The following is a 10000-nucleotide window of genomic DNA, read 5'->3' on the forward strand; positions in this document are numbered from 1 at the left end:
TAAGTTGACAACCATAGGCTACTTATCCATATACAGATTTAGCAATTGACAATGCAAGGTAGTCTCTCTCTCTCTCTCTCTCTCTCTCTCTCTCTCTCTCTCTCTCTCTCTCTCTCTCTCTCTCGTGTCAAAATGAAAACAGCTTCCAGCCCCTTTCATGAAGGACTACTTGTGCATATTGCAAGATTTCAGTTTCTATGTGAATGAGCAAAAGAGCAGACAGCACCTGGTATTCCCAGGCGGTCTCCCATCCAAGTACTAACCAGGCCCGACCCTGCTTAGCTTCCAAGATCAGACGAGATCGGGCGTTGCCAGGCTGGTATGGCCGTACCAAATAAGTTGACAACCAAAGGCTACTTATCCATATACAGATTTAGCAATTGACAATGCAAGGTAGTCTCTCTCTCTCTCTCTCTCGTGTCAAAATGAAAACAGCTTCCAGCCCCTTTCATGAAGGACTACTTGTGCATATTGCAAGATGTCAGTTTCTAAGTGAATGAGCAAAAGAGCATACAGCACCTGGTATTCCCAGGCGGTCTCCCATCCAAGTACTAACCAGGCCCGACCCTGCTTAGCTTCCGAGATCAGACGAGATCGGGCGTTGCCAGGCTGGTATGGCCGTACGAAATAAGTTGACAACCATAGGCTACTTATCCATATACAGATTTAGCAATTGACAATGCAAGGTGGTCTCTCTCTCTCTCTCTCGTGTCAAAATGAAAACAGCTTCCAGCCCCTTTCATGAAGGACTACTTGTGCATATTGCAAGATTTCAGTTTCTAAGTGAATGAGCAAAAGAGCAGACAGCACCTGGTATTCCCAGGCGGTCTCCCATCCAAGTACTAACCAGGCCCGACCCTGCTTAGCTTCCGAGATCAGACGAGATCGGGCGTTGCCAGGCTGGTATGGCCGTACCAAATAAGTTGACAACCAAAGGCTACTTATCCATATACAGATTTAGCAATTGACAATGCAAGGTAGTCTCTCTCTCTCTCTCTCTCGTGTCAAAATGAAAACAGCTTCCAGCCCCTTTCATGAAGGACTACTTGTGCATATTGCAAGATGTCAGTTTCTAAGTGAATGAGCAAAAGAGCATACAGCACCTGGTATTCCCAGGCGGTCTCCCATCCAAGTACTAACCAGGCCCGACCCTGCTTAGCTTCCGAGATCAGACGAGATCGGGCGTTGCCAGGCTGGTATGGCCGTACGAAATAAGTTGACAACCATAGGCTACTTATCCATATACAGATTTAGCAATTGACAATGCAAGGTAGTCTCTCTCTCTCTCTCGTGTCAAAATGAAAACAGCTTCCAGCCCCTTTTCATGAAGGACTACTTGTGCATATTGCAAGATTTCAGTTTCTATGTGAATGAGCAAAAGAGCATACAGCACCTGGTATTCCCAGGCGGTCTCCCATCCAAGTACTAACCAGGCCCGACCCTGCTTAGCTTCCGAGATCAGACGAGATCGGGCGTTGCCAGGCTGGTATGGCCGTACGAAATAAGTTGACAACCATAGGCTACTTATCCATATACAGATTTAGCAATTGACAATGCAAGGTAGTCTCTCTCTCTCTCTCTCTCTCTCTCTCTCTCTCTCTCTCTCTCTCTCTCTCTCTCTCTCGTGTCAAAATGAAAACAGCTTCCAGCCCCTTTCATGAAGGACTACTTGTGCATATTGCAAGATTTCAGTTTCTATGTGAATGAGCAAAAGAGCAGACAGCACCTGGTATTCCCAGGCGGTCTCCCATCCAAGTACTAACCAGGCCCGACCCTGCTTAGCTTCCAAGATCAGACGAGATCGGGCGTTGCCAGGCTGGTATGGCCGTACCAAATAAGTTGACAACCAAAGGCTACTTATCCATATACAGATTTAGCAATTGACAATGCAAGGTAGTCTCTCTCTCTCTCTCTCTCGTGTCAAAATGAAAACAGCTTCCAGCCCCTTTCATGAAGGACTACTTGTGCATATTGCAAGATGTCAGTTTCTAAGTGAATGAGCAAAAGAGCATACAGCACCTGGTATTCCCAGGCGGTCTCCCATCCAAGTACTAACCAGGCCCGACCCTGCTTAGCTTCCGAGATCAGACGAGATCGGGCGTTGCCAGGCTGGTATGGCCGTACGAAATAAGTTGACAACCATAGGCTACTTATCCATATACAGATTTAGCAATTGACAATGCAAGGTGGTCTCTCTCTCTCTCTCTCGTGTCAAAATGAAAACAGCTTCCAGCCCCTTTCATGAAGGACTACTTGTGCATATTGCAAGATTTCAGTTTCTAAGTGAATGAGCAAAAGAGCATACAGCACCTGGTATTCCCAGGCGGTCTCCCATCCAAGTACTAACCAGGCCCTAGCCTGCTTAGCTTCCGAGATCAGACGAGATCGGGCGTTGCCAGGCTGGTATGGCCGTACGAAATAAGTTGACAACCATAGGCTACTTATCCATATACAGATTTAGCAATTGACAATGCAAGGTAGTCTCTCTCTCTCTCTCTCTCTCTCTCTCTCTCTCTCTCTCTCGTGTCAAAATGAAAACAGCTTCCAGCCCCTTTCATGAAGGACTACTTGTGCATATTGCAAGATGTCAGTTTCTAAGTGAATGAGCAAAAGAGCATACAGCACCTGGTATTCCCAGGCGGTCTCCCATCCAAGTACTAACCAGGCCCGACCCTGCTTAGCTTCCGAGATCAGACGAGATCGGGCGTTGACAGGCTGGTATGGCCGTACGAAATAAGTTGACAACCATAGGCTACTTATCCATATACAGATTTAGCAATTGACAATGCAAGGTGGTCTCTCTCTCTCTCTCTCGTGTCAAAATGAAAACAGCTTCCAGCCCCTTTCATGAAGGACTACTTGTGCATATTGCAAGATTTCAGTTTCTAAGTGAATGAGCAAAAGAGCATACAGCACCTGGTATTCCCAGGCGGTCTCCCATCCAAGTACTAACCAGGCCCGACCCTGCTTAGCTTCCGAGATCAGACGAGATCGGGCGTTGCCAGGCTGGTATGGCCGTACGAAATAAGTTGACAACCATAGGCTACTTATCCATATACAGATTTAGCAATTGACAATGCAAGGTAGTCTCTCTCTCTCTCTCTCTCTCTCTCTCGTGTCAAAATGAAAACAGCTTCCAGCCCCTTTCATGAAGGACTACTTGTGCATATTGCAAGATGTCAGTTTCTAAGTGAATGAGCAAAAGAGCATACAGCACCTGGTATTCCCAGGCGGTCTCCCATCCAAGTACTAACCAGGCCCGACCCTGCTTAGCTTCCGAGATCAGACGAGATCGGGCGTTGCCAGGCTGGTATGGCCGTACCAAATAAGTTGACAACCAAAGGCTACTTATCCATATACAGATTTAGCAATTGACAATGCAAGGTAGTCTCTCTCTCTCTCTCTCTCGTGTCAAAATGAAAACAGCTTCCAGCCCCTTTCATGAAGGACTACTTGTGCATATTGCAAGATGTCAGTTTCTAAGTGAATGAGCAAAAGAGCATACAGCACCTGGTATTCCCAGGCGGTCTCCCATCCAAGTACTAACCAGGCCCGACCCTGCTTAGCTTCCGAGATCAGACGAGATCGGGCGTTGCCAGGCTGGTATGGCCGTACGAAATAAGTTGACAACCATAGGCTACTTATCCATATACAGATTTAGCAATTGACAATGCAAGGTGGTCTCTATCTCTCTCTCTCGTGTCAAAATGAAAACAGCTTCCAGCCCCTTTCATGAAGGACTACTTGTGCATATTGCAAGATTTCAGTTTCTAAGTGAATGAGCAAAAGAGCATACAGCACCTGGTATTCCCAGGCGGTCTCCCATCCAAGTACTAACCAGGCCCGACCCTGCTTAGCTTCCGAGATCAGACGAGATCGGGCGTTGCCAGGCTGGTATGGCCGTACGAAATAAGTTGACAACCATAGGCTACTTATCCATATACAGATTTAGCAATTGACAATGCAAGGTAGTCTCTCTCTCTCTCTCTCTCGTGTCAAAATGAAAAGAGCTTCCAGCCCCTTTCATGAAGGACTACTTGTGCATATTGCAAGATGTCAGTTTCTAAGTGAATGAGCAAAAGAGCATACAGCACCTGGTATTCCCAGGCGGTCTCCCATCCAAGTACTAACCAGGCCCGACCCTGCTTAGCTTCCGAGATCAGACGAGATCGGGCGTTGCCAGGCTGGTATGGCCGTACGAAATAAGTTGACAACCATAGGCTACTTATCCATATACAGATTTAGCAATTGACAATGCAAGGTGGTCTCTCTCTCTCTCTCTCTCTCTCTCTCTCTCTCGTGTCAAAATGAAAACAGCTTCCAGCCCCTTTCATGAAGGACTACTTGTGCATATTGCAAGATTTCAGTTTCTAAGTGAATGAGCAAAAGAGCATACAGCACCTGGTATTCCCAGGCGGTCTCCCATCCAAGTACTAACCAGGCCCGACCCTGCTTAGCTTCCGAGATCAGACGAGATCGGGCGTTGCCAGGCTGGTATGGCCGTACGAAATAAGTTGACAACCATAGGCTACTTATCCATATACAGATTTAGCAATTGACAATGCAAGGTGGTCTCTCTCTCTCTCGTGTCAAAATGAAAACAGCTTCCAGCCCCTTTCATGAAGGACTACTTGTGCATATTGCAAGATTTCAGTTTCTAAGTGAATGAGCAAAAGAGCATACAGCACCTGGTATTCCCAGGCGGTCTCCCATCCAAGTACTAACCAGGCCCGACCCTGCTTAGCTTCCGAGATCAGACGAGATCGGGCGTTGCCAGGCTGGTATGGCCGTACGAAATAAGTTGACAACCATAGGCTACTTATCCATATACAGATTTAGCAATTGACAATGCAAGGTGGTCTCTCTCTCTCTCTCTCGTGTCAAAATGAAAACAGCTTCCAGCCCCTTTCATGAAGGACTACTTGTGCATATTGCAAGATTTCAGTTTCTAAGTGAATGAGCAAAAGAGCATACAGCACCTGGTATTCCCAGGCGGTCTCCCATCCAAGTACTAACCAGGCCCGACCCTGCTTAGCTTCCGAGATCAGGCGTTGCCAGGCTGGTATGGCCGTACGAAATAAGTTGACAACCATAGGCTACTTATCCATATACAGATTTAGCAATTGACAATGCAAGGTAGTCTCTCTCTCTCTCTCTCTCTCGTGTCAAAATGAAAACAGCTTCCAGCCCCTTTCATGAAGGACTACTTGTGCATATTGCAAGATGTCAGTTTCTAAGTGAATGAGCAAAAGAGCATACAGCACCTGGTATTCCCAGGCGGTCTCCCATCCAAGTACTAACCAGGCCCGACCCTGCTTAGCTTCCGAGATCAGACGAGATCGGGCGTTGCCAGGCTGGTATGGCCGTACGAAATAAGTTGACAACCATAGGCTACTTATCCATATACAGATTTAGCAATTGACAATGCAAGGTAGTCTCTCTCTCTCTCTCTCTCTCTCTCTCTCTCTCGTGTCAAAATGAAAACAGCTTCCAGCCCCTTTCATGAAGGACTACTTGTGCATATTGCAAGATGTCAGTTTCTAAGTGAATGAGCAAAAGAGCATACAGCACCTGGTATTCCCAGGCGGTCTCCCATCCAAGTACTAACCAGGCCCGACCCTGCTTAGCTTCCGAGATCAGGCGTTGCCAGGCTGGTATGGCCGTACGAAATAAGTTGACAACCATAGGCTACTTATCCATATACAGATTTAGCAATTGACAATGCAAGGTAGTCTCTCTCTCTCTCTCTCTCTCTCTCTCGTGTCAAAATGAAAACAGCTTCCAGCCCCTTTCATGAAGGACTACTTGTGCATATTGCAAGATGTCAGTTTCTAAGTGAATGAGCAAAAGAGCATACAGCACCTGGTATTCCCAGGCGGTCTCCCATCCAAGTACTAACCAGGCCCGACCCTGCTTAGCTTCCGAGATCAGACGAGATCGGGCGTTGCCAGGCTGGTATGGCCGTACGAAATAAGTTGACAACCATAGGCTACTTATCCATATACAGATTTAGCAATTGACAATGCAAGGTAGTCTCTCTCTCTCTCTCTCTCTCTCTCTCTCTCTCGTGTCAAAATGAAAACAGCTTCCAGCCCCTTTCATGAAGGACTACTTGTGCATATTGCAAGATGTCAGTTTCTAAGTGAATGAGCAAAAGAGCATACAGCACCTGGTATTCCCAGGCGGTCTCCCATCCAAGTACTAACCAGGCCCGACCCTGCTTAGCTTCCGAGATCAGGCGTTGCCAGGCTGGTATGGCCGTACGAAATAAGTTGACAACCATAGGCTACTTATCCATATACAGATTTAGCAATTGACAATGCAAGGTAGTCTCTCTCTCTCTCTCTCTCTCTCTCTCGTGTCAAAATGAAAACAGCTTCCAGCCCCTTTCATGAAGGACTACTTGTGCATATTGCAAGATGTCAGTTTCTAAGTGAATGAGCAAAAGAGCATACAGCACCTGGTATTCCCAGGCGGTCTCCCATCCAAGTACTAACCAGGCCCGACCCTGCTTAGCTTCCGAGATCAGACGAGATCGGGCGTTGCCAGGCTGGTATGGCCGTACGAAATAAGTTGACAACCATAGGCTACTTATCCATATACAGATTTAGCAATTGACAATGCAAGGTAGTCTCTCTCTCTCTCTCTCTCTCGTGTCAAAATGAAAACAGCTTCCAGCCCCTTTCATGAAGGACTACTTGTGCATATTGCAAGATGTCAGTTTCTAAGTGAATGAGCAAAAGAGCATACAGCACCTGGTATTCCCAGGCGGTCTCCCATCCAAGTACTAACCAGGCCCGACCCTGCTTAGCTTCCGAGATCAGACGAGATCGGGCGTTGCCAGGCTGGTATGGCCGTACGAAATAAGTTGACAACCATAGGCTACTTATCCATATACAGATTTAGCAATTGACAATGCAAGGTGGTCTCTATCTCTCTCTCTCGTGTCAAAATGAAAACAGCTTCCAGCCCCTTTCATGAAGGACTACTTGTGCATATTGCAAGATTTCAGTTTCTAAGTGAATGAGCAAAAGAGCATACAGCACCTGGTATTCCCAGGCGGTCTCCCATCCAAGTACTAACCAGGCCCGACCCTGCTTAGCTTCCGAGATCAGACGAGATCGGGCGTTGCCAGGCTGGTATGGCCGTACGAAATAAGTTGACAACCATAGGCTACTTATCCATATACAGATTTAGCAATTGACAATGCAAGGTGGTCTCTCTCTCTCTCTCTCTCTCTCTCTCTCTCTCTCGTGTCAAAATGAAAACAGCTTCCAGCCCCTTTCATGAAGGACTACTTGTGCATATTGCAAGATTTCAGTTTCTAAGTGAATGAGCAAAAGAGCATACAGCACCTGGTATTCCCAGGCGGTCTCCCATCCAAGTACTAACCAGGCCCGACCCTGCTTAGCTTCCGAGATCAGACGAGATCGGGCGTTGCCAGGCTGGTATGGCCGTACGAAATAAGTTGACAACCATAGGCTACTTATCCATATACAGATTTAGCAATTGACAATGCAAGGTGGTCTCTCTCTCTCTCTCTCGTGTCAAAATGAAAACAGCTTCCAGCCCCTTTCATGAAGGACTACTTGTGCATATTGCAAGATTTCAGTTTCTAAGTGAATGAGCAAAAGAGCATACAGCACCTGGTATTCCCAGGCGGTCTCCCATCCAAGTACTAACCAGGCCCGACCCTGCTTAGCTTCCGAGATCAGACGAGATCGGGCGTTGCCAGGCTGGTATGGCCGTACGAAATAAGTTGACAACCATAGGCTACTTATCCATATACAGATTTAGCAATTGACAATGCAAGGTGGTCTCTCTCTCTCTCTCTCGTGTCAAAATGAAAACAGCTTCCAGCCCCTTTCATGAAGGACTACTTGTGCATATTGCAAGATTTCAGTTTCTAAGTGAATGAGCAAAAGAGCATACAGCACCTGGTATTCCCAGGCGGTCTCCCATCCAAGTACTAACCAGGCCCGACCCTGCTTAGCTTCCGAGATCAGGCGTTGCCAGGCTGGTATGGCCGTACGAAATAAGTTGACAACCATAGGCTACTTATCCATATACAGATTTAGCAATTGACAATGCAAGGTAGTCTCTCTCTCTCTCTCTCTCTCTCGTGTCAAAATGAAAACAGCTTCCAGCCCCTTTCATGAAGGACTACTTGTGCATATTGCAAGATGTCAGTTTCTAAGTGAATGAGCAAAAGAGCATACAGCACCTGGTATTCCCAGGCGGTCTCCCATCCAAGTACTAACCAGGCCCGACCCTGCTTAGCTTCCGAGATCAGACGAGATCGGGCGTTGCCAGGCTGGTATGGCCGTACGAAATAAGTTGACAACCATAGGCTACTTATCCATATACAGATTTAGCAATTGACAATGCAAGGTAGTCTCTCTCTCTCTCTCTCTCTCTCTCTCTCGTGTCAAAATGAAAACAGCTTCCAGCCCCTTTCATGAAGGACTACTTGTGCATATTGCAAGATGTCAGTTTCTAAGTGAATGAGCAAAAGAGCATACAGCACCTGGTATTCCCAGGCGGTCTCCCATCCAAGTACTAACCAGGCCCGACCCTGCTTAGCTTCCGAGATCAGGCGTTGCCAGGCTGGTATGGCCGTACGAAATAAGTTGACAACCATAGGCTACTTATCCATATACAGATTTAGCAATTGACAATGCAAGGTAGTCTCTCTCTCTCTCTCTCTCTCTCGTGTCAAAATGAAAACAGCTTCCAGCCCCTTTCATGAAGGACTACTTGTGCATATTGCAAGATGTCAGTTTCTAAGTGAATGAGCAAAAGAGCATACAGCACCTGGTATTCCCAGGCGGTCTCCCATCCAAGTACTAACCAGGCCCGACCCTGCTTAGCTTCCGAGATCAGACGAGATCGGGCGTTGCCAGGCTGGTATGGCCGTACAAAATAAGTTGACAACCATAGGCTACTTATCCATATACAGATTTAGCAATTGACAATGCAAGGTGGTCTCTCTCTCTCTCTCTCGTGTCAAAATGAAAACAGCTTCCAGCCCCTTTCATGAAGGACTACTTGTGCATATTGCAAGATTTCAGTTTCTAAGTGAATGAGCAAAAGAGCATACAGCACCTGGTATTCCCAGGCGGTCTCCCATCCAAGTACTAACCAGGCCCTACCCTGCTTAGCTTCCGAGATCAGACGAGATCGGGCGTTGCCAGGCTGGTATGGCCGTACGAAATAAGTTGACAACCATAGGCTACTTATCCATATACAGATTTAGCAATTGACAATGCAAGGTAGTCTCTCTCTCTCTCTCTCTCTCTCTCTCTCTCTCTCTCGTGTCAAAATGAAAACAGCTTCCAGCCCCTTTCATGAAGGACTACTTGTGCATATTGCAAGATGTCAGTTTCTAAGTGAATGAGCAAAAGAGCATACAGCACCTGGTATTCCCAGGCGGTCTCCCATCCAAGTACTAACCAGGCCCGACCCTGCTTAGCTTCCGAGATCAGACGAGATCAGGCGTTGCCAGGCTGGTATGGCCGTACGAAATAAGTTGACAACCATAGGCTACTTATCCATATACAGATTTAGCAATTGACAATGCAAGGTAGTCTCTCTCTCTCTCTCTCTCTCTCTCTCTCTCTCGTGTCAAAATGAAAACAGCTTCCAGCCCCTTTCATGAAGGACTACTTGTGCATATTGCAAGATGTCAGTTTCTAAGTGAATGAGCAAAAGAGCATACAGCACCTGGTATTCCCAGGCGGTCTCCCATCCAAGTACTAACCAGGCCCGACCCTGCTTAGCTTCCGAGATCAGACGAGATCAGGCGTTGCCAGGCTGGTATGGCCGTACGAAATAAGTTGACAACCATAGGCTACTTATCCATATACAGATTTAGCAATTGACAATGCAAGGTAGTCTCTCTCTCTCTCTCGTGTCAAAATGAAAACAGCTTCCAGCCCCTTTCATGAAGGACTACTTGTGCATATTGCAAGATTTCAGTTTCTAAGTGAATGAGCAAAAG

At 46.9% G+C, this 10000-nt stretch overlaps 25 non-coding genes and 8 pseudogenes across 25 annotated transcripts; all 33 read right to left on the reverse strand.

Moving 5' to 3' along the window:
* Positions 1 to 214: 214 nt before the first annotated feature.
* On the reverse strand, positions 215 to 333 carry LOC146230277 (5S ribosomal RNA; annotated as a pseudogene).
* A 174-nt stretch (positions 334 to 507) lies between these two features.
* Positions 508 to 626, reverse strand: LOC146230278 (5S ribosomal RNA). The gene has a single exon (XR_014743539.1). It is a non-coding gene; the product is annotated as a 5S ribosomal RNA (ribosomal RNA).
* A 172-nt stretch (positions 627 to 798) lies between these two features.
* On the reverse strand, positions 799 to 917 carry LOC146230279 (5S ribosomal RNA; annotated as a pseudogene).
* Positions 918 to 1091: 174 nt separating this feature from the next.
* On the reverse strand, positions 1092 to 1210 carry LOC146230280 (5S ribosomal RNA). Its single transcript, XR_014743541.1, has one exon. It is a non-coding gene; the product is annotated as a 5S ribosomal RNA (ribosomal RNA).
* A 171-nt stretch (positions 1211 to 1381) lies between these two features.
* LOC146230281 (5S ribosomal RNA) lies at positions 1382 to 1500 on the reverse strand. The gene has a single exon (XR_014743542.1). It is a non-coding gene; the product is annotated as a 5S ribosomal RNA (ribosomal RNA).
* A 214-nt stretch (positions 1501 to 1714) lies between these two features.
* Positions 1715 to 1833, reverse strand: LOC146230282 (5S ribosomal RNA; annotated as a pseudogene).
* A 174-nt stretch (positions 1834 to 2007) lies between these two features.
* Positions 2008 to 2126, reverse strand: LOC146230283 (5S ribosomal RNA). Its single transcript, XR_014743543.1, has one exon. It is a non-coding gene; the product is annotated as a 5S ribosomal RNA (ribosomal RNA).
* Positions 2127 to 2298: 172 nt separating this feature from the next.
* Positions 2299 to 2417, reverse strand: LOC146230284 (5S ribosomal RNA). The gene has a single exon (XR_014743837.1). It is a non-coding gene; the product is annotated as a 5S ribosomal RNA (ribosomal RNA).
* Positions 2418 to 2613: 196 nt separating this feature from the next.
* LOC146230285 (5S ribosomal RNA) lies at positions 2614 to 2732 on the reverse strand. The gene has a single exon (XR_014745224.1). It is a non-coding gene; the product is annotated as a 5S ribosomal RNA (ribosomal RNA).
* Positions 2733 to 2904: 172 nt separating this feature from the next.
* LOC146230286 (5S ribosomal RNA) lies at positions 2905 to 3023 on the reverse strand. The gene has a single exon (XR_014743544.1). It is a non-coding gene; the product is annotated as a 5S ribosomal RNA (ribosomal RNA).
* A 182-nt stretch (positions 3024 to 3205) lies between these two features.
* Positions 3206 to 3324, reverse strand: LOC146230287 (5S ribosomal RNA). Its single transcript, XR_014746173.1, has one exon. It is a non-coding gene; the product is annotated as a 5S ribosomal RNA (ribosomal RNA).
* Positions 3325 to 3498: 174 nt separating this feature from the next.
* On the reverse strand, positions 3499 to 3617 carry LOC146230288 (5S ribosomal RNA). The gene has a single exon (XR_014743545.1). It is a non-coding gene; the product is annotated as a 5S ribosomal RNA (ribosomal RNA).
* A 172-nt stretch (positions 3618 to 3789) lies between these two features.
* LOC146230289 (5S ribosomal RNA) lies at positions 3790 to 3908 on the reverse strand. Its single transcript, XR_014743546.1, has one exon. It is a non-coding gene; the product is annotated as a 5S ribosomal RNA (ribosomal RNA).
* A 174-nt stretch (positions 3909 to 4082) lies between these two features.
* Positions 4083 to 4201, reverse strand: LOC146230290 (5S ribosomal RNA). Its single transcript, XR_014743547.1, has one exon. It is a non-coding gene; the product is annotated as a 5S ribosomal RNA (ribosomal RNA).
* A 188-nt stretch (positions 4202 to 4389) lies between these two features.
* LOC146230291 (5S ribosomal RNA) lies at positions 4390 to 4508 on the reverse strand. The gene has a single exon (XR_014743548.1). It is a non-coding gene; the product is annotated as a 5S ribosomal RNA (ribosomal RNA).
* A 168-nt stretch (positions 4509 to 4676) lies between these two features.
* On the reverse strand, positions 4677 to 4795 carry LOC146230292 (5S ribosomal RNA). Its single transcript, XR_014743549.1, has one exon. It is a non-coding gene; the product is annotated as a 5S ribosomal RNA (ribosomal RNA).
* Positions 4796 to 4967: 172 nt separating this feature from the next.
* LOC146230293 (5S ribosomal RNA) lies at positions 4968 to 5076 on the reverse strand (annotated as a pseudogene).
* A 176-nt stretch (positions 5077 to 5252) lies between these two features.
* On the reverse strand, positions 5253 to 5371 carry LOC146230294 (5S ribosomal RNA). The gene has a single exon (XR_014743550.1). It is a non-coding gene; the product is annotated as a 5S ribosomal RNA (ribosomal RNA).
* Positions 5372 to 5559: 188 nt separating this feature from the next.
* Positions 5560 to 5668, reverse strand: LOC146230295 (5S ribosomal RNA; annotated as a pseudogene).
* A 182-nt stretch (positions 5669 to 5850) lies between these two features.
* On the reverse strand, positions 5851 to 5969 carry LOC146230296 (5S ribosomal RNA). The gene has a single exon (XR_014743552.1). It is a non-coding gene; the product is annotated as a 5S ribosomal RNA (ribosomal RNA).
* A 188-nt stretch (positions 5970 to 6157) lies between these two features.
* On the reverse strand, positions 6158 to 6266 carry LOC146230297 (5S ribosomal RNA; annotated as a pseudogene).
* Positions 6267 to 6448: 182 nt separating this feature from the next.
* On the reverse strand, positions 6449 to 6567 carry LOC146230298 (5S ribosomal RNA). The gene has a single exon (XR_014743553.1). It is a non-coding gene; the product is annotated as a 5S ribosomal RNA (ribosomal RNA).
* A 176-nt stretch (positions 6568 to 6743) lies between these two features.
* On the reverse strand, positions 6744 to 6862 carry LOC146230299 (5S ribosomal RNA). The gene has a single exon (XR_014743554.1). It is a non-coding gene; the product is annotated as a 5S ribosomal RNA (ribosomal RNA).
* A 172-nt stretch (positions 6863 to 7034) lies between these two features.
* Positions 7035 to 7153, reverse strand: LOC146230300 (5S ribosomal RNA). Its single transcript, XR_014743555.1, has one exon. It is a non-coding gene; the product is annotated as a 5S ribosomal RNA (ribosomal RNA).
* Positions 7154 to 7343: 190 nt separating this feature from the next.
* On the reverse strand, positions 7344 to 7462 carry LOC146230301 (5S ribosomal RNA). The gene has a single exon (XR_014743556.1). It is a non-coding gene; the product is annotated as a 5S ribosomal RNA (ribosomal RNA).
* A 172-nt stretch (positions 7463 to 7634) lies between these two features.
* LOC146230302 (5S ribosomal RNA) lies at positions 7635 to 7753 on the reverse strand. Its single transcript, XR_014743557.1, has one exon. It is a non-coding gene; the product is annotated as a 5S ribosomal RNA (ribosomal RNA).
* Positions 7754 to 7925: 172 nt separating this feature from the next.
* On the reverse strand, positions 7926 to 8034 carry LOC146230303 (5S ribosomal RNA; annotated as a pseudogene).
* Positions 8035 to 8212: 178 nt separating this feature from the next.
* Positions 8213 to 8331, reverse strand: LOC146230304 (5S ribosomal RNA). Its single transcript, XR_014743558.1, has one exon. It is a non-coding gene; the product is annotated as a 5S ribosomal RNA (ribosomal RNA).
* A 184-nt stretch (positions 8332 to 8515) lies between these two features.
* Positions 8516 to 8624, reverse strand: LOC146230305 (5S ribosomal RNA; annotated as a pseudogene).
* Positions 8625 to 8802: 178 nt separating this feature from the next.
* LOC146230306 (5S ribosomal RNA) lies at positions 8803 to 8921 on the reverse strand. Its single transcript, XR_014745356.1, has one exon. It is a non-coding gene; the product is annotated as a 5S ribosomal RNA (ribosomal RNA).
* Positions 8922 to 9093: 172 nt separating this feature from the next.
* LOC146230307 (5S ribosomal RNA) lies at positions 9094 to 9212 on the reverse strand. The gene has a single exon (XR_014742776.1). It is a non-coding gene; the product is annotated as a 5S ribosomal RNA (ribosomal RNA).
* A 192-nt stretch (positions 9213 to 9404) lies between these two features.
* LOC146230308 (5S ribosomal RNA) lies at positions 9405 to 9523 on the reverse strand. Its single transcript, XR_014745683.1, has one exon. It is a non-coding gene; the product is annotated as a 5S ribosomal RNA (ribosomal RNA).
* Positions 9524 to 9711: 188 nt separating this feature from the next.
* LOC146230309 (5S ribosomal RNA) lies at positions 9712 to 9830 on the reverse strand. Its single transcript, XR_014745684.1, has one exon. It is a non-coding gene; the product is annotated as a 5S ribosomal RNA (ribosomal RNA).
* Positions 9831 to 10000: the final 170 nt, after the last annotated feature.

The sequence above is a fragment of the Hypomesus nipponensis genome, chromosome 24 (assembly GCF_054491055.1).
Source record: "Hypomesus nipponensis isolate SF chromosome 24, ASM5449105v1, whole genome shotgun sequence".
Lineage (NCBI taxonomy): Eukaryota > Metazoa > Chordata > Actinopteri > Osmeriformes > Osmeridae > Hypomesus > Hypomesus nipponensis.